At 38.0% G+C, this 8158-nt stretch overlaps 1 long non-coding RNA gene across 1 annotated transcript; it reads right to left on the reverse strand.

The window, feature by feature from the left end:
- Nucleotides 1-4269: 4269 nt before the first annotated feature.
- On the reverse strand, nucleotides 4270-6747 carry LOC120037812. The gene is made up of 3 exons (XR_005474878.1): nucleotides 6697-6747; nucleotides 4992-5052; nucleotides 4270-4318 (listed from the first exon to the last, which is right to left on the reverse strand). It is a non-coding gene; the product is annotated as an uncharacterized LOC120037812 (long non-coding RNA).
- Nucleotides 6748-8158: the final 1411 nt, after the last annotated feature.

Here is an 8158-nt window from a genome sequence, read left to right on the forward strand (position 1 = left end):
ACGGACTGTAACGGAACATTTTGACTTTTCGTCTGCTCGTTTGCTCGCGCGTCATGAATTTGGATTACTGGGCTGAACGCGCGAACAACAAGGAGGTATTTGGACACAAATTATTAACTTTATTGAACAAGAAATACATGTATTGTGTAACATGAAGTCCTATGAGTGTCATCTGATGAAGATCATCAAAGGTTAGTGATTAATTTTATCTCTTTCTGCTTTTTGTGACTCCTCTCTTTGGCTGGAAAAATGGCTGTGTTTTTCTGTGAGTAGGTGCAGACCTAACATATGCTGTGCTTTCGCAGTAAAGTCTTTTTGAAATCGGACACAGTGGTGGGATTAACAACAAGTTTATCTTTAAAATGGTATAAAATACTTCTATGTTTGAGGAATTTTAATTATGAGATTTCTGTTGTTTTGAATTTGGTGCCCTGCACTTTCACTGGCTGTTGTCAAATCGATCCCGTTAGCGGGATCTCAGCCATAAGAAGTTTTAAGCTGTTTGGCAAATATACAAATAAGGCATTGTGCTTAACATTATTTCTTAACGCCCCGGCATTGAGTGAAACTATAGACAACGACAAAGTGGAATATAGAACAGGAAGTACTACGAGTTAAAACAGATTTAGGTCAACTTCTACAGATGTCAGTGGGGAAATGATTTGTGTCTCTCTCCTGGTTCTGAACTCTCTGCTGGAGTCACCACTCTAATCAATCATTTCAATGGAAGTATTTTACACTCAGACTGGGACCCTATTGGTCACTTTCTGTGTCTTGTCATCAACTGTAACATCATCATCATTATTACCAACATTTATTGGTTCAATTCCAAACTTGAAAATGATCAGTGACTTGAATCTTTGGAAAAGCGTATTCTCCATTGGCTAACCAAGTTCCCTAATGCTTTACTTATAGTAGGTGGGGATTTTAATATTTCTCAGAATCATTTAAATGAAAGATGGCCTCCAGGACAGTTCATTTCTATGAATATAAGTTTGAGGCAGTTTATGGAAAGGTTTGATATGATAGATATTTGGAGAGTAAAGTTTCCTAATGACTAGTCTTCCACTTGGAGTAATAAGACCCGCTCCAGACAATCACCACAGATCTTTGGTTGGTGTCTCAATGTTTTGATAAACAGGCTATTTCTGTTAACATCCTGGACACTACCCTTACTGACCATAGAGCTGTTTATATTGACATTACACTGTTTATCTCTGATAATGGCCCTTACTGACCATAGAGCTGTTTATATTGACATTACACTGTTTATCTCTGATAATGGCCCTTACTGACCATAGAGCTGTTTATATTGACATTACACTGTTTATCTCTGATAATGGCCCTTACTGATCATAGAGATATTTATACTGACATAAACGGTTGTAAGGAAATTAAAAGCAGAGAAAACGATGAAACACATTTTGAATAAGGTTGAAAATACTGATAGAGATACTGTCTGCTTGCATCACATTGTCAAACACCTTTCACTCTCATTCACATTATCTCAAGAGATACTGTCTGCTTGCATCATAGTGTCAGAGATAACACCTTACACTCTCATTCACATTATCTCAAGAGATACTGAAATAAATGTGCAGTTGCAAACCGTAGTCTTGCTTTTTTTTATGCGGTTTTGGAGCAGTGGCTTCTTAGTTGCTGAGCGGCCTTACAGGTTATGTCGATATAGGACTTGTTTAACTGTGGATATAGACACTTTTGTACCTGTTTCCTCCAGCATCTTCACAAGGTCATTTGCAGGTGTTCTGGGATTGATTTGCACTTTTCGCACCAAAGTACGTTCATCTCCAGGAGACAGAACGCGTCTCCTTCTGGAGCGGTGTGACGGCTGTGTGGTCCCATGGTGTTTATACTTGCGTACTATTGTCTGTACAGATGCACGTGGTACCTTCAGGTGTTTGGAAATTGCTCCCAAGGATGAACCAGACTTGTGGAGGTCTACATTTGTTTTCTGAGGTCTTGGCTAATTTCTTTTGATTTTCCCATGATGACAAGCAAAGAGGCACTGCGTTTGAAGGTAGGCCTTGAAATACATCCACAGGTACACCTTCAATTGACTCAAATTATGTCAATTAGCCTATCAGAAGCTTCAACAGCCATGACATAATGAATGAAAACTTTATTTTTGTGTCAAATCGCCAACTGGCAACCCATCCCTTATGTGGTTAATTGACACATAAACAAACATTACAATAATTCACTGTGGAAATGAAATGATAATTCTCCTTCCAGTGTTCTCTGCATTGAGCATCACATGAAGAATGAAAACAATGTAAGGTAAAAATCAAAACATAATAGTAAATAAGGTGATGCAAGCAATAATTACATCCCTAGAGCAGTAAATTAATACATACACATACATACAGTTGAAGTCGGAAGTTTACATAAACCAAAGCCAAATACATTTAAACTCAGTTTTTCACAATTCCTGACATTTAATCCTCCTAAAAAGTCCTTGTTTTGTGTCAGTTAGGATCACCAAATTATTTTAAGAATGTGAAATGTCAGAATAATAGTAGAGAGAATGATTTATTTCAGCTTTTATTTCTTTCATCACATTCCCAGTGCGTCAGAAGTTTCATACACTCAATTATTATTTGGTAGCATTGCCTAAATTGTTTAAATTGGGTCAAACGTTTTGGGTAGCCTTCCACAAGCTTCCCACAATAAATTGTGTGAATTTTGGCCCATTCCTCCTGACAGGGCTTGTGTAACTGAGTCAGGTTTGTAGGCCTCCTTGCACACACACGCTTTTTCAGTTCTGCCCACACATTTTCTATAGGATTGAGGTCAGGGCTTTGTGATGGCCACTCCAATACCTTGACTTTGCTGTCCTTAAGCCATTTTTCCATAACTTTGGAAGTGCGCTTGGGGTCATTGTCAATTTGAAAGACCCATTTGCGAACAAGCTTTAACTTCCTGACTGATGTCTTGAGATGTGGCTTCAATATATCCACATAATTTTCCTTTGTCATGATGCCATCTATTTTGTGAAGTGCATTAAAGCACCCCCACAACATGATGCTGCCACCCCCAACATGATGCTGCCAACCGTGCTTCATGGTTGGGATGGTGTTCTTAGGCTTGCAAGCCTCCCCCTTTTTCCTCTAAACATAACGATGGTCATTATGGCCAAACAGTTCTATTTTTGTTTCACCAGACCAGAGGACATTTCTCCAAAAAGTACGATCTTTGTCCCCATGTGCAGTTGCAAACCGTAGTCTTGCTTTTTTTATGCGGTTTTGGAGCAGTGGCTTCTTAGTTGCTGAGCGGCCTTACAGGTTATGTCGATATAGGACTTGTTTAACTGTGGATATAGACACTTTTGTACCTGTTTCCTCCAGCATCTTCACAAGGTCATTTGCAGGTGTTCTGGGATTGATTTGCACTTTTCGCACCAAAGTGCGTTCATCTCTAGGAGACAGAACGCGTCTCCTTCTGGAGCGGTGTGACGGCTGTGTGGTCCCATGGTGTTTATACTTGTGTACTATTGTTTGTACAGATGAACGTGGTACCTTCAGGTGTTTGGAAATTGCTCCCAAGGATGAACCAGACTTGTGGAGGTGTACATTTGTTTTCTGAGGTCTTGGCTAATTTCTTTTGATTTTCCCATGATGACAAGCAAAGAGGCACTGCGTTTGAAGGTAGGCCTTGAAATACATCCACAGGTACACCTTCAATTGACTCAAATTATGTCAATTAGCCTATCAGAAGCTTCAACAGCCATGACATAATTTTCTGGAAAATTTCAAGCTCTTTAAATGCACAGTCAACTTAATGTATGTACAATTCTGACCCACTGGAATTGTGATACAGTGAATTATAAGTGAAATAATCTGTCTGTAAACATTTGTTGGAAAAATTACTTGCGTCATGCACAAAGTAGATGTCCTAACCGACTTACAAAAAACTATAGGTTGTTAACAAGACATTTGTGGAGTGTTTGAAAAACTAGTTTTATTGACTCCAACCTAAGTGTATGTAAACTTCCGATTTAAACTGTACATAACATAACATACACATATAAATAAATACAGAAAAAATTCAACAGAAGGCATTTGAACACAAAGAGAAGATTCATATGGGAGACAAGCCTATACACAATCTATATACACAAGTACCTTTTAGCACATAGAAGCTAAATATTTTTACAATTTGATTATAGGTAGCCCTTTTCTTTTATTCCAGGATTTATCAAAAATATTCTACAAACAGAAATACACAATGGACAAAAAAAACATTTCAATTTCTCCCCATCACTCAGCCACATAATGACAGGGTATATCTGCTGTGCTTTCTGGAATAAGAGCAAGTGTATATCATGGTAGAAAGGGCAATAGAGGATAACATGAGTTTCATTCTCTATTTCTTCGAGGTCACAATAGTTACATAGTCTTTCCTCCATTTCACCACAATACCTGTTTCAATACGCAGAGACAATATCCCTGATCTGACCTGTTTCAATACGCAGAGACAATATCCCTGATCTGACCTGTTTCAATACACAGAGGCAAAATCACTGATCTTACCTGTTTCAATACACAGAGGCAATATCCCTGATCTTCCCTGTTTCAATACGCAGAGGCAATATCCCTGATTTTCCCTGTGCACATAGCGATCTCTTGCTTTTAGGTAGGTTATACATAATATATCTCTCTGTCACGCCCTGACCTTAGAGAGCCGTTTCATTTCTCTAGTTAGTTAGGTCAGGGTGTGATGTGGGGTAGCATTCTATGTTTTGTTTTCTGTTTCTTTATTTCTATGTTTTGGCCGGGTGTGGTTCTCAATCAGGGACAGCTGTCTATCGTTGTCTCTGATTGGGAATCATACTTAGGTAGCCCTTTTACCCTCCTTTCAGTGTGGGTAGTTGACTTTTGTTAGTGCCACTTTAGCCCTGTAAGCTTCACGGTTGTGTCTTCGTTTGTTGTTTTGTTGGTGACATTTTAAATTAAAGGAAAATGTACACTCACCACACTGCGCTTTGGTCTCATCCTTCCGACGACAACCGTGACACTCTCACACACCAATTCACTGTTAATCAAACAAAAGGTTCTCAAATTGGGTTTATGATTAATCTCACACACAAATTCACTCTTAATCAAACAAAAGGTTCTCCATTTGGGTTTATGATTCATCTCACAGACCAATTCACCCTGAATCAAACAAAAGGTTCTCCATGTGGGTTTATGATTCATCTCCTCCACCCATTTTATTTTCATATTGCATCAACAGTTGTTTTTTAATCATATTTATGTCTCCCTTAATTTGGTTTTGGTTCAGATGTTCACAGTCACACTGTTGAAAAAGCTCAGACATTTCAGTTGCCCAGGCTTCCCCTATGGATAGATAATAAATACAATAATCATGAAAAAAGTAATTGATGAAAGAGGCTTCAACTAGGACTATAAAATAATGAAGAAATAGTTTAACATTTTGTTATTTTATGGCTTATATTCCTTGTGGAAGTTTATATATAACACCTGGGGACAAAAACACCTACATCTTCTGACAAAATGAGTTAAAATGCATAAAATTCCCTTTCAGGATCCATATTTTGGTGTTTTAAGGTAAAGGACACCTTATATTTAAAGCCTTTTGAATCCACATTTTACACTAAATAAGAACTGATATTTCCTGTGGACAGAAAAGGCACCACATGGTAGGAATGACTCAGCAGCACTCCCACACTAGTTTACTGTATTCCACATGTTCCCTCTGCTTTATTCTAGATTATTAACCTGAAATACTCACTTTACTTGGAAACTGTGTTGCAGTTTAGAGATGAAACTACGAGCTGCTCTGTCATCTCAAAATGGCCCTGTACAGATACTTTCTGTTATCAGTTTCAACTGCAGTCAAGGCGTCACCCCTTCATGTAACTATAGTAACCAGAGGGAGGCGCTAACAGTCAGTTTCATGCGACAGCAGTAAATCATGACATTGTGCCGCATCTTGCTTCAATTTTTTTTATAGTCCTTCTTCGAGACATCTCTCTTACATTATTTTTGCAAAACATATAATTTACTCTAAACCAGTTTTAGTTGTGTTTTTTCCCCTCCTTATTGTGTGACTTTAATAATTGTAAACAGGCCTACAAACCCAAAAGTTTTTAATTTCAGAATGTTCATTTGTATGCCTCAAATATTAAACTGTCTTAAAAGATGTGATGCTAAGTTGAATCAGGTGTGTAAGTGCTGGTAAGAACAAAAGGATTGAGAAACCCTGAGATAAACATAAAACCATATAATGTAAAAGCTCCTCCACCATCTTTACCAGACGTTTTACTGATAACATGTCGGCCTACTGATTAGTTTACACTTTGAAAACTGCTGTCTGTCAGCAACTCAGCTCAAGTAGCAGTTCTACTAACTAGTAATATCTCATTGCAGATATTCATTATCTTACTCTGTCCTTTAGAATAAATTATTGTTCAGAAATAATTAGACAATGTTTACGCATCTTTTTATTTGTAAAATATCGTTTACTCAATTTTGTATTTGGATAATTATCGTTTTCCCACTTATTATGAGTTTCTAGCGTTAAGCCTAAATTCCATCGTGGAAACCGGGTCCAGGTTGGTCAGCATGATAAAGAATCATATCTCAAGCCTACTCTGTCTATTGAATGTCTGACTACGACCTAACTTTATAATAGTTATATGTAGCCAAGACTTACCAGAGTCTGCCCGTCTGTCCTTCAAATCAACATATTTATCCTGCTTCTAATGTTTGCCGAGAAATGTGCGCTACAGTTTCAACAGCTGTTTTGTAAAGGCGTAGACCACACCCTTACTTTCACTTTCATATGAGGAAATCACGTCCCTTCTGACGTCACTGGTGTACGGTAAAATAATGACGACAGAACCCTGTGAGATCTACTAACTAGTAATAATATGTCATTCCAGGTATTTATTCTCTTTCTCTGTCCTTTATTGTTCAGAAATACTTTATTTGTACTTCTCTCCATATAGTGTTTTCTGCTCTGTCATCTCACCATGGATCCTGCACAAAATAACAACTCTACTTTCTGTTTCACTCAGCCATCTCCCCACCCTGATATTAAAGTGTTTTATTAGTATCTTCCACTAGATGGCAGTCAACACCTGCTGTAACTAGACTTTACAACAGCAATCCTTATTCATACAGGCAGTGTCTCAGATGAGGAGCGCTAATCTAGGATCAGGTCCCCCCTGTCCATGTAATCTGATTCATTATGATCTAGGATCGGCAGGTAGCCTAGTGGTTAGAGTGTTGGGCCAGTAACTAAAACGTTTCTAGATTGAATCTCCGAGCTGACAAGGTAAAGATCTGTTGTTCTGAACAAGGCAGCTAACCCACTGTTCCTAGACCAGTTAACCCACTGTTCCTAGCACGTCAATGTAAATAAGAATTTGTTCTTAAAACTTCTTACGGCTAGTCGACAACATCCGGTGAAATTGGAGGGTGCGCAATTCAAATAAATAATCATACAAATTATGGATGTTAAACATTTAGGTACATAGGTGTCATATCGGTTAAAAGCTTAAATTCTTGTTAATCTAACTGCGTTGTCTGATTTTCAATAGGCTTTACAGTGAAAGTCATGTGATTGTTTGAGGAAGGCGCCGCACATCAAAATATTTTTCAACCACCGTAGGTTTCATAAATTCACAAACAGCGATTAATTATTCACTTCCTTTTTGAAAATCTTCCTCTGATTTGCAATCCTAAGAGTCCCAGGTACAACATGTAGTGTCGTTTTGTTAGATAAAATCCTTCTTTATATCCCAAAAAGTCAGTTTGGTTGGCGCCATGTATTTGAGTAATCCACTCGTTCAACATGTAGAGAAAGGAATCCAAAAAGCTACCGCTAAACGTTTCTATCTAATCCTCAAAAACCCTAAAATGTAATTAAACTCTAATATTTAATACGGAAAGAAGTATGTTCAATAGGAAAGCGATTTTATCAGATGCGTGTCCTCTTCATCACGCGCACAGATTGATTTCCAACTCTGTGTTCCTGTATCAAAACTCTTCGCTAAACGAGAATTCTTCCTCGTTTTGGAAGAAACAAGTCTGAAACGTTGAAGAGAGACTGTTGACATCTAGTGGAAGTCATAGGAATTGCAATCTGGGAGCTGGATTTAAATATGTCCCTA

This window comes from Salvelinus namaycush, unplaced genomic scaffold, assembly GCF_016432855.1.
Source record: "Salvelinus namaycush isolate Seneca unplaced genomic scaffold, SaNama_1.0 Scaffold1889, whole genome shotgun sequence".
NCBI lineage: Eukaryota > Metazoa > Chordata > Actinopteri > Salmoniformes > Salmonidae > Salvelinus > Salvelinus namaycush.